This window comes from Pinus tabuliformis, chromosome J (genome assembly GCF_031772625.1).
Source record: "Pinus tabuliformis cultivar Carrire ecotype Pingquan chromosome J, CPIR1, whole genome shotgun sequence".
NCBI classification, from domain to species: Eukaryota; Viridiplantae; Streptophyta; class Pinopsida; order Pinales; family Pinaceae; genus Pinus; species Pinus tabuliformis.
In genome coordinates, this window is record NC_142295.1 from 1,168,423,225 (window position 1) to 1,168,437,186 (window position 13,962).

Genomic DNA, 13,962 nt, shown 5'->3' on the forward strand with positions numbered 1-13,962 from the left:
TGATATGTAGTGAAATGTAACTATTGTTATTGTAATAGAGAAATTAAAAATACAACATTAATCTATGAACAAGGGAAAAATTCTCGTCGTCAGATATGAAGCAATATATAAATGACTATGGTTGTTGTGTTAAAGCTTATATTGTCTAAGCTACCAAGATTGGAGGAAATTTCATGGCTTTTGACCACTACAACCCCCATGTATTTTGCATACTCTTCTATTGGACTCACTCTTAGCATAACAAAAATTGTAGGTTTGCCTTCTTTTTTGATATCTCTCTTTGTAATTTCTCATCCAATTTAATTACAACTATAGAGACGGTATATTCTCACTAATATATGAATGATAAATACATTTATTGACATAAATTCAATTTAAGGATCCTTCCAAATAGAAATCATTTGTCTGCAACCCTAACCAGACTACTTATTAATAAATTTTCCTACAAATAAAGATGCGTATCATATCAACAATTCGATTGTGTTCTTATCAACAAAGAACATAGGGCATATCTTCCAATCATTGTGCAACATTCCATTTTCCTACTCATTTTCCATAGTTCTGATTGAAATAGAGGTAACTGTTAGCAGTGTTATTTCCTGTCATGTGCCTAATAATTTTTCATAGATTTCCTATTGCTGACGTTGCAGTTATGTATTGTCGAGAGTACCCTCAAATCTCTGCCACTTGAGAGAAAAACAATGGAAAACATGATAACCATGATATTTGTGTTGATCATAGTCATACTATTCTCTGTTGTGAGATTCAAAATCTAAAAAGTTGGTTACGCATTTTCCCCTACTATTTTGATATGGTTCTCATTGATTACCTTCATTGGAATCTAGAATATCACGAGGCCTGATAAAAACATCTTCAAATTTCCATATCCCAAAAATATCTTTGATTACTTCGGAGGAAAATAGAAACAACCTTGGATTTTACTTGGAAGAATAGTTCTAGGCATAGCAGTTATGTAGTATGCTTCCAGTTGCCTGAAGAATTTTCTTAGAGACTATTAAGCACAATTTTGATTGGTAACATTAACTATGTCGCATGAAAACAATTATTTAGAAATTACAAAACCTAGTCTTCATTGCTAGCTTCAAGTAAGCAGAATGCAAAAATATATTTTGACATTAAAAAATCTAGTATTTATTACTAACTTTAAGTACGTAACATGCAAGAACTGAAGCTTTGACTGCATATCTGAGCCATTTTTCATTCTCATATGTACTTGAGTTATTAGAATAAATTAATTTAACACAAGAGGGATAGAATGGATTTGTGTTACTACTAGTGTTATTTCTGCGTCGAAATCAAAATTCAATGCTCATTCATTTGATGACCCATGTTCCAGAATTTTTTTATGAAACATTTAATTTAAAAATTCATGAAATAATTTTCATTCCTATTGGTAGGTTTACAAGAACATTTTCTCTTTTGTGCATCAAAAGATGAATAAAGTCAAAAGGAGTTAAACAAATATTTTGTTTTTGAAGACTTAAGTTGGAGGTTGGATCCATAAATATTTTGTAAATAAAATTACAATCTCCCGACTATTGAACCTTCCATCCACCGGAATATCAAGTTGGGACAGCTATCAAATCACGCTGACTACGAAATTTTCTATAAATAATATGCCCCACCGCAAGATTGTCTGACTATCAAACTACTTGACCTAATGAGAACACCCGACTATAGTATATTCGGGGTTAGGATAAAGTAACTCAATCATAAAATAAAAATAAAAACCCAACTGCCTGACCTTTTGATTGTACGATCATCCAAATAAAATGTTTTTCCTTGATTTGCATGTAGTGCACTTTTCTATATATATTTTCAAAAAAAATCGTTTCATGTTCAATTTATTCTTTGTTAAATCATTAATATTTTCTCTCGTGCTTTCTTGATTCACAAAATGAAAAATAGTTGGCTTGCTTACGAGAAATTAATGAACACATTTACTTGCGATTTTGTCATATTTTTAAACAAAATTTAAATATTTTAGTGTTCTCCTTGCATTTTGTTTTCTTAAGTCTTGTTTGAAGAAAAATTGAATTAAGGAAATATTGTGGTAGTTTCAAAAAATGTTGTGTGACCACAATATCATTTTAGAAATTCCTTAATTCAATTTCAAATTTTAAATAAGGAAAACTATATATACGTTGTTACTATTCATAGCCCATTAAATGTGTAAAAACAAAAAATCTCCTTTAGAAAGGCGACAAATAGAGAAAATTAAGTAAAATATTAACGAGATGGATGATTTTTTACGAGAGCAACTGAGATTCAACCCTAGATAATTTGTTCTTGGTAACCTAGTTCTCAAATGGGATAAAAGTCATAAAGAGAAAGCTAAGAATTCTAAGTTTCAAGATCTTTGAATTTCTCCTTTTCAAATGTTACCAAAGCTTTGTCCATCAAATTATATTCTTCAAACATTAGAAAGTCAAGAAGAAAACTTGCCAGTAAATGGGAAAATGTTGAAAATGTATTTTTAATAAATGAAAACCTCCCAAGAACACATGTAAATATTCCATTTTAGCAAGGATGTTTGTATCCTTTAAAAAATCACATTTTTATTATTTTTATTTTTATTTCCATTTTGAAATCTGTATACATATTCTTTCTTTCAATTTATTTGTTTAGCTATAGAATTAAAACTATGATTAAATACTTCAAAAATCATATTTTTACGATATATTATCTTATATTATAATATAATTTGAAGTTAAAGGACAAACTATCCTTAAAGTATCATAATTCCTAAAATCCTTAATGCTATTTTAAGTCTCTCTTAAACTTTTGATAGTATCGAAATTGATAGATTGGCTATTTTAAGTTATAAGAGTTCCATCATCTTCAAATTATGAAATGAACCAAATTGTCTCACAAAAGATGAATAATATGTTACATAATTTGAGTTTATTTTAATCAATGAAAGCATTTGCTATGATCAAAGCAAGTGTCTTAAAAAACCCCTCTTCAGTGACTTCGTTATATATGATAAATGTAAAAATCATTCATAATCTAAAAAGTGAGCACATAAAGTTTTAGATCCGAAGGAAAATTAACAGACCCATCAAAGCTATGGACACTTTTTAGTAGTGGGTCGATGTTTTTTATCCAACTAAAATGGATATTCTCATTCACGAAAAGTGATGCAATTTAAAGTATTAGAGATAGATGATAATAACGCAAAGTACATAGAACTTTGACGAGTATTAAAACCCTAAACTAAGAGTTTATAATTTCATATGATGATTGAATTACAAGTTTCTAAGGTATAAAAATAAATTCATTATTTTAATCTTATTGTATAGGAGTTTCATTCTCTTCATTAGTCCTTCTAGAACAATAGTTGGTACCATTGATACTTTATCAAGTATCTCAGTGATATATCATAATTTAGAAGAAATTTCTAAAAACTTCATCTAATTTAAAATTATTAATTTAAACTTGATAAATGTAATTTATTATTTGAGTGCGTCACCATTTGTTCCCAGGTTAACAACAACCCTCTTTTGTTTTGTACATAGGAAAATGAATAAAAACTAAAGCCCTTAAATACAATTTTCTTTTTTTGAAAGCTTAATTAAGAGGTAAGATTGATAAAGGTTTTCTAAATAAAATTATAAGCTCCTGACTAGCTGACCTCCTGACCTCCCGACAAGAAAGTCTCACCGACTACCAATTTTTTTATAAATAGTCCACTCGGCCACCCGACTAATCTACTACTCGACCTAAAGAAAAGACTCAAATATGCTATATTCAGGGTCGGGATAGGACAAATCAATCATAAAATAAAAAAAGTGTCGAACAATTGACCCCCTGACCTCCCAACTATATAATCATCGAAATAAAATAGCATTTTTCTTGATTTACATGTAGTCCGCTTTTTGATAAAGATTTTCGTTCTTTTTTGTTTCACATTCAATTGATTATTTGTTTTTTTTTTTTTCTACGTAAAGACTGAGCTAATATATTAAGAAAAAGAAAAGTATTTACAAAGAGGGACTGGCCTCTGAGGATGAATAAATTCACCCTCCATCTGGAAAACATAACAGGTGCACAAGGCTGCCTGAATTACAACGGAACTAGAAGTTCGAATTTACAAAAATAGATGCATTGAAAATGAGCATGGAAATAACAGTTGCCTTAGGACTTCCTCCATACCGAACCTTAGCAGCATAATTACGACACCAAAGATCCTCTTTCCTCTGCTCTCTTCTTGCTGCCATTTCCATTTTACTGATAGAGGGTAAAATGGTTGGTGATTCCAGAAGTCTGGAAACACTACTGGAACTGGGTACACCTCTATTCTTAAAACAAAAAATGGGCATCTCTGACAGAGTGAGACCCCTCCAAAACTTCAAAATTTGTTCAATTTTCATCAATCAAAACTTCAAAATTCGCCTGCGAAGGCTCACCTTAAACGTTTTTGTCCAAGTCTGGAATATGCGCATCTTCATTCATTAACTGGCTAGAACTCGGAGGAAATGCTGTCTGTTGAGACTGACCCATAACCCGAACATGCTCGTCAGAATGAGCAGCGTCTGGAGGAGGATTATCGTTGCCCAGTTCCGCCCTCTCTTGCGTCATGCTGGCTTGTGCCAGCTCCCCTGCATCGTCCTCCTGGCTCTCAGAATCATCATCCTCTTCCTCTGTTGCAATAACCGTGATAAGCAGTGAAACCTTGGATCGATTTTTCCTGCACCTAAATGTAAAACTGGAAGTGTGCATTTGGCTATCGTGCTGGTCCGACTCCTCAGATGGAGAAGACGGTGGAGAAACCATGGCCAGAGGTTGAATTGCCCTTTCTTGGGCCTCCTCCCTTCCGCTGATGCCCAAAACCCCTCCTCTTCTCGGAACACCACGTCTTCTAGGCGCCATAATGGACTGCTGGGCCAAACTCTGAGTACCCACTACCAAAATCCTCGTCCTACAGCGATGGAGCTCCCCCTGAACTAAGGTATTTCCTCTGTCTCCACTCACGCTAACGGCAATAACATTCTCTCCCCTCTGCTCATCGCAGAGCCTTATAACATCACAGACACCCATGATCTGAAATCGATTCTCCTTAATGGCGTTCTCTGTGCGGAATTCTCTGGAATCCGCCATTCCGAAAACCAACACAATGGCGTACAGTACCATGGAGCTCACCTCACGCGAACCCATCTCCCCTGCTGCCGTTACCTCCATTCAGTGTTTAATAGCATTAAAGACTGGTATCGCCATCTGGAATGGCCTTCCCACCAGCTCTTAAGTTCACTCCAGCTGCCCTTTGCTGGTTATCTTTATAGCCACCCGCATCCGGGTTCAATTGATTATTTGTTAGATCAATTATAAATTTTCTAAATCTTTCTCGATTCATGAAGAGAAAAATAGTTTTCTTCTTTACTGGAAATTAATGGACACGTTCAATTGTGATTTTCGCATACTTTTAAACAAAATTTTAAGATTTTCAGGTGTTCTACGTGCATGCTCTTTTCTTAAGTCTTGTTCAAAGAAGAATTGAATTAAGGAAACAAAGTAACAATTTCAAAAGACTCTGTGTAATCATAATGGTATGATTTGTTACTTTTTACAAGTCATAAATAAGGAAAAAAAGGAAAATATCGAGTGGAAAATTTAAGAGTTTAGGGTGTTATTCCTACATGCTCTTTTCTTAAGTCTTATTTGAAGAAGAATTGAATTAACGGAACACAATACAAGTTTCAGAAAATTATGTGTAACCATAATGTTTGTCCTTTTAGAAATTCTTGAATTCAACTTAAATTTTAAAAAAGAAAAACTTATATATCCTCTATTACAGTTTACAAGTCATAAAATGGGAAAAAAGTCATAAAATGGGAAAAAAGGGAAAATGTCTAGTGGCAATGTAACAAATGGAGTTAATTAGGGAGAATATTAAGGTGATGGATGATCCACTACCACAGGAAGTCAACTTCAATTCATTCCTCATCTGAGATTGAACTTACAAAACACAAAAGGGAGGTACGATGAGCTGGGATGAGATATTTGAATCCTTGAGAAAAGAGAATGGTTAAAAAACACAAGAACAGCTGAAACAAAGAACAATTAGTTTGAAGAAATCCAAGAAACAGAGTTACATAAAGTCGCATTTAGGCCCATAATTGTTCCCTCTTATGACACGGTTTTATGGATTTTATCTCACACTGATATTAAAACTTCAACAATATCATACCATCAAGAAATTTTCATAGCTTCATGCAAAGTTGAAGTCTTATTAGCCATATAAAATATCGTTCCCATGGAAATCCACCTTAATATTGGCTTCCTTAATAAGTTTCAAAGTATTGTTTTGAAGAAATGTGAAGAGAATTATGATATAGAAATTGAATACTAGTTGAGAGAAGAAGAACAAGGTTTCAAGCTCAAACCGAAAGAGTAATATCCCATAGCTATTTTTAAGAAGCGTGTTAGATTTCTTATTAAAATTCTATCAAGATTATATGTGGAATAAGATACTGATCATTGCAAAATTCAATGGATCCCAATAACCCAAAGCATTTTGAATGAGGGGAACACCTAAACTTGGCTGACATCTTTTCACAGAATATCACAGATTCATTAAAACTCTCATTATCATCTCGTCTTGGGTTCAAATATATTTGTTTTATGTTTTCCTATTTTATAGATTTTGTTATTTCCTTCGTTGCATTCCAACTCATGAAATGCAATTACCATTTGACCAGTAGCTACCCATTCAAAATTATGCTCCTATTCTATGGTAATCTAGTTTTAAATACCATTTTTATGATATTTTCCATTATCTTTTAATTCCTTGCAATGAAATCCTATTCGGAATAATACCTCCCAGAATAAGTCAAAGTTTGAAAGAAGGCATAGAATCAATAGGTGACTAGTTTCTTGAGGAACTATTTTCCTACATAAGAGTTTTTGGAAGTGAAATTGCTGCCCACCTTATTCCTCAATATATCCTAGAAAGACTTGATTTAAGAGAAATGAATAATCAAGTTGTTTTCAATGGGCAAGCCAAAATGTTGAGTAAGTTCCAAAACAACTTTGGCCTAATTTTCCAATCACGTTTGGTGACATCAATATCTGAGACAAAGGGCACAAATTCAAATAAGCCTAAGAGCTTCAGTAAGTTTGGTTGTGTCCTTTGCCTCCTTATGACTATGATCCTAGAGGAATCATTGACATTCATTATATAAAAGTCAGTTATCTAAAAAACAATATTCATTAGGAACTCCCTTTCGATGAGATTTTTATAGACATTGATGATTTTCAACATGTTGTTGAGAGAGAAAAACTCTTAAATAGTGAAACAAGATGACAATTGCAAGAGTTTAGGGAAAAAAATGTTTTAAATTTTCTTAAAGGAAAAGGCTCAAAATTTCATTCGAATAGTTAAAGTCTACTAAATGTTTCCGGTTTAATTTCGACCAACTCACTTCAGATCCTTCTATTCTTTCTCGAAAGGAACAAAAGGTAAAAATTGAAAAAAAATAGAAAATTTTGTTGTCACGGGTATAGAATTTGAGGTCATAGAAATACAAAATATGAAAGAGAGGTAGGAAAGTACAGGAATAACAAAGGCTCCAAAAAAATAAAAATAAAACTAAAAAATATAATATTTTGATTAGTTCTCCTAGGAAAATAGAGCAAAAGAAACTAGTAACTATAGAAATCAAAGAAATCGAACTAGATAAGGAGAAAGAAAAACATGTATCTACTGAAACCACCACCAAGGAAAATGAGGAAAAAATGGAATCATATAAGAAGATGGATATTGATCCATCACATCTCTGCAATCACCAGTAACACCCATTTTTCCTAAGATTCCTTGGGAATCATTTTTGTTTAAACTAGTTTCTGAGTTAGAGTTAGTTGCAGATACAATCCCTTCTTTGATAGATTATTATTTAAACACTACAAAAAAATCATCTATCATAAGAACAAAAAACTGGAAACATGATACTCTAGAGACTGTATCTAAATTCAACTAGCAGGCTCAGGGAGATGTAAAAGAAAAATCGCAAGAATATTCTCAAGATTTAAGAGATTTTGTTAATTAAAAGCAATATCATTCGAATGAGCTTGTAACTTGATATCATAATAGTTTGCAAAAATTTAAAGATTTGGAGAAAAATGAAGAAAAATTAATTGTTCAATGAAGAAAATTGGCAGAGTAATTATGCAACTTTAGTTCAAGGATTTGTTGCAGAAAGGTAAAACCTACAAGATAATTTTCAGAAAGAATTAAAAGAACCAAATGAAAAACATGAACATGAAATTTAGGAATTGAGAAAATTACATGAAGATCAAACCCACATCTAGAAGCAAGAAGCATAAAATAATTCTGAGATTATGGTCACAACTTTGAAAGAGAAAATTGAATCTCTTAAATATGAACTCAATCAGAATCAACAAGCAACATAGAGTCTATAATTTTTCAAGGAACAAGCTTTTCTAATTTGTCTAACTTTAAGGAAGAATCAATCAAACTTCTATAAAAATATGGATAAAATATCAACACAAGAAACTACAAATTTAAATGAAATAATTGATTCATTGGTAGAAGAAGAAAAATCAATTAAAAATGTTTTTTTTGTCTATTCATGACTAGGAGAATGAATTTGAACCTAATGAAATTCCAAAAGTTTCCAAGATAGATAAAATATTGATGTTTGCATCCTTAAGGCACATGGATAAAGAGGGAGAAGAAATCAGAGCATGCATACAAACAACATATGAGAAATGTTTAACAATTTGGGAAAAGGGAAGAAAATTTGTAGAAGAATTTGACCTATCAGGTGCCAAGTCATTAAATGAAGCAGTTTACAAAGAATTAAAATAGTCTACAGAAGATATTGTTGTCAAGGACCATAGAAATGAAAAGCATTAAATTTTGGAAACAAAAAACGCTCCAAAAATTTATGTAACTACCTCTTGAACAAATCAATCTTATTGCCAAGTTTGAGGTAAAATATCATAAGAAGAAGAAAAAGGTCCAATGATTGATTGACAACTGCCAAATCAACATCAATCAATTTCCTAAATAATTCTCTACAATGTACCTAATATATTCACAATGGGAAACTTATATCCAAGTACATGCACCTCACCTACTACTTTGTCTGAATTAGGAAGATTTTGAAGATGAGGAAAGGATGCCTACTTGTCTTCTAGATATCAACTGAACAAACATAGAATTATTAATTTTAGAATTGAGTATTTACTTCGAGAGAACCTATCAGTTTTCTTGTTTCAAGACATATTTTATTATTTTTTTTTTTTATAGACCCTTATGCGTCAGTGAAAAGGGTTGAGAATTAGTGAAGACTACAAACTTGAATGTCTTTAATCAATTTTCAATTACCAACTTTTTTGAAACCCATTTTAAGTGGTAATGTGTGATGAGCTATAAGATTTATGTGAGTACATCATTTTAATTACTTAATAAATGACTCTTATATTACTATATGACTTACGTCATTTGATTCTGAATGAATATTTGATAGTTATATTTAAGATTCCTTATGACAATGTTTCAATCTACATCCTTTTATCATCAAGAATTAAAAAATTGTTAATTTACTTATTACCCGTTGATCATTGCAAGCTAGTATTCAAATATAGGCATATTTTCTCTCATATACTGCATATACATTTTTAATTATTGAATTTAAATTGTGCATGCATACATAGTTAATAAAATACCAAAAAATATGTTTGAATAGAATGAAAACCTGAAAATATTTTCGAAGTTTCTATTTAAATTTTCAGCCAAAACATATATGTTTAGTTTTTTGAATTCAATTCCAATTGGGATTTTGAATCTCATGATATTTCCCATGGTATTATTCTCATTTATGTCTTTTAATTGATGCTATTTATATTGATTAAATCATTGTAGCAAACTGTATTCATATTCTGTAAATTATTAGAATATATTATGTATTTTTTCTTAAGTTAATTTTAGTTTTTCTTCGTTTAATTTTAGTTTTATATAGGAAATCAAGCCTTTTTTACAAGGTATATATGACCATACCAAATGAAAATAAAAAAAAATGAACTTTGATTTCCCAAATACTCACTTGTTGCAGGATCATTTTTTCCACCTGCCAACAATTCCTTATGTAAATTGGATGCAAGCATAGTGGCTATTGTAGTCACAATTATCACTTGATCATTGTTGAAATTGGTAATTTTTATAGTATATCAAACTCATATATTTCTTGTTATAATGTTTATCATTGTATATGGCGCAATGGAGTTACTATTCTTTTCAGCAGTGTTCTACAAGTTTCCCCAGGAGGGTACATTCCATTAGTTTTTTTGCAGTATTATTTGTTGTAATATATGTGTGTCATTATGTCCATGAAAATAGTTATGCCTATGACATGATGGAGAAGGTGACATTTGATTTCATGCTGAACCTGGGTTCGATAATGAGCGTGCCCAAAGTTCCAGGAAAAGAGTTCTTATACACAAAACTAGCATAAGCAGTTGGGGCAATATTTGCACATTTCGTCAAACAATTCCCTACCATTGACTATGTTCTTATATTCATCTATGTCATGTATTTACTGGTGAATAAAGTTTCAACTAGAGAACTCTTCTTATTTGGACACATGGATACGAAAAGGAAAAAATGTAGAAATGTATTGCTAGGTATGGTTGTAGAGAAAAACTTACAAGAGATGTGCATTGTGAGAATCAATTACTGAAATTCTATAAAGTCTCTATAGTGTCAGATAAAATATACACTCATGATATCAACAATTGACCTAAGACTCAAGAGAATGATTTTGACTATGCACATAGTATTGTATTTTTATAGCCTTTTATATAGAGCCAATTCTAGTCTTATTTATTTGTTCTTTATATTGATTCTATTCAGTATCAAGTTTCTTAATCTTCTCATTACTTGTGTCAAGAATCTAATTAATATTCATGCATAGGAAACACAAATAAAATAATTAAACTCATATGCATTTCTTGCAAATTATCATCTGAAAGAGACATGACAACATATGTTTATGTACCAACATGTTTAATAGAATATGATTCGATTCTGATCTTAAACTACACATCTATTATTTTCAAATAAGTTAAATATGTAACAATAATGAAAAAAAGAAATTAATTGAGGTTATTCTCAAATATTTTCCAAACGAATTTTAAAAAAAACTAACTTACACTCTATACAACAATCTTGAACTTTTTGCCAAATCAATTAAAAAAACTTACAATCTCGGCAACAACCTGAAGCACTGGATGAGGGGGCTCCTGGTCTATATTATTCTTATGGAAAACACGGTTAATATCTTCTCTGATACATAGAATTCCATGAAAAATGGGAAACACATGGATGAATATATTGTAATAAACCCCCTTACTTGACAAAGGAAGGGGAGTAGTTATTGGAAAATCTAGTCCCCACTATCCACATATGAAAATGAGATAAGGAGGGTTGTACCCATGGTTTTATTTTTTTTCTTTTCCATCAGCCACCATGCATTTCAATCCTTACCTTTCTCGCTCAAATAGGATAGTGATCACCAATTGCATGCTGCCATGCAGCGGTCTAGCATGGGCCCACCAATTCAATGGATAGGTGAATGGTTGGGTCATACGCATTTGTTACTTAATGGTGTCGTCTTGCCCCTGACTCCTGACTTCCTGACCTAGTCGGTCGGTTCATCCTGAGGCTTGTAACTTGGGCTCCCTCTGACCACCCGACCCTTGACCTTCAACCTAGTTAGTTCAACATGTCATCAACACATCCTTGCACTATGCATACTTCCTAACCTCCCTATTTGTGACTAAGTTGCGGTCAGAACCACTTTTCTTATTCTATTATCCATGTATTACTATGTCCTCCGATCTCTCAGTTATCCTCCTGGTATGTGGTCCTCACAGACAATCCACGTACAATGTCCAATTGCACAAGAGGAGAATCTCGCTACTCCAATAAAAATATTTCTTTCCCGCGGTTCTAAATATAATAAGATAAGCCTTATCCATCATGTCTTTAAATTCAGGGGTTTGGACCTTTTCTCCACAATAAACACCATTCCTTATTAGTTACAAACAGTTTGGTCATGGCTCTTTGGTTATGCACCACACAAACCTTTAGTGGATATTTTTGTCCTCTCCCCAGAGACCGGTCCTACTACTGCATGAACTACCTAGAGCTAATCCTCCCGACTATGGCCTTCTCTCAGAAATCCATTCATCTTTTAGATCTACATCAAGAGCTCTGCACTGCATCAAATTCATACTAAGAAGTTCTATGATGTTACCCCTTATGAGCTTGGGTGATATCTACATTGAAGGGTTATTGTCCCACGGGCCTTCCCTTCCTTCGAGTAGGTAATTCCTCGCATCGTGACATAGGCACTCTTACATCTCTTATCTATCAAAAACCTAGCACCACCTTACGCCAGGCTTGTACCTTGTGTGCCACATGCCAACTATTCTAGAATCCTCATGGACTCTCTCAACAACTCCTCGAGACTTCTCATGGGTAGCTGGAGAATTTTTCTATTGGCAAGGGCTTGTGGTCATAATTTCCAAATTCCCTTTTACAAGAATGGAAGTATGGCAATAGCGCATGATCAGCCCTGGGACACTCCTTTTATCTTTCACATATTGTTCCCTTATCGACACAACACTTTTTAAATAGATACCTTAATGTAGACATTGACCAACTCTAGCAAACATAGCGTCTTTCTTATAAATTTTTACATTAATAAAAAGGGTCTCAGAACCCACTTCTTCTAACTAATCATGGTTTTCAATTGGAATAAATCATTAATATCCTTAACTTTAGTTATTTGAATTATTTATGATACCATTAAGAATTTAGGTAACACTGTGATGGGCTCTTCTCCACTCTCAACTTTAGAAACTCTATTATTACTATTGTTTATGATATTAACTTCATTATTTTTTCATGTAATCATAGGACACATGTACCCATACATAATCATATCCACAATTAATATACAAATCAAGGAAATATCCCTTCAAAATTGCATCACAAATATATACACAACAACACATATTGTAGTCCTTGTTTATCCATATCTATTACAATGACAATGCAACATAACCCATTAATTACAAATAACAATCATACAATATGTATATTTTCATCTGCAATGAAACTAAGTCTGGCCATCTATCCAAGTTCTCTTTTCCAAATTCCTCCCTTTGTTTTGGGGCAAGCTTCCTGCCCCTCCAATATTCTTACATCCTTGTTGTTCCAGTCCCCCCATAAATTTCTTCCCCTTTTGCTTCTTGTATTTTCTCAAGAAGGCATGGGTCTGAGTACTTTCCTCAACCAATTCAATTTCAGGAATGGTTCCCTTTACTTCATGCACCAACCAGCGTTTAGTTCTTGTCCTCAAGTTCAAGTTTCTTCTTTGCACAATAAATCATATCAACCCTAGAAGCAATTATCCATTCCCAGCTCTCGAATCCACGTCCCAAGACTCAATCCAATTTCTTTTTTTGCAAATATTACAACATATGTACATCCTTTTTACAATGTAGCTCATACTAGAAAATTGGGTGGGACTGTCACATAAAAAACAAAATTTTATTCAAATTCTAAAAACTAACAGTCACCACAACTCCTTTTCTATTGTTTATCCATGTTCCATGATCTATTATAATGGGGAGAGAATGTCAAATTCGTCCAATTGTTTTCTTATTTGTTATAACAAATAAAATTGCTATTAAAATAATAACTGGAAATAACAGTAAACAACCAAGGAAGACACTGCAATATTTTTGCCTATTTAAATAAAAAAAACAAAGACACAAATGTAATTTTGGAAAAGGCTAGGTAAAAGTTGCTTTTGCAAAAAAACTTATTTTTTAATCCCATGTAAATAAATACCAATAAAAATAGGTTTAGCTAGAAAAAAAGCTTGATATTATCGAAATTTGTTTTTCTTG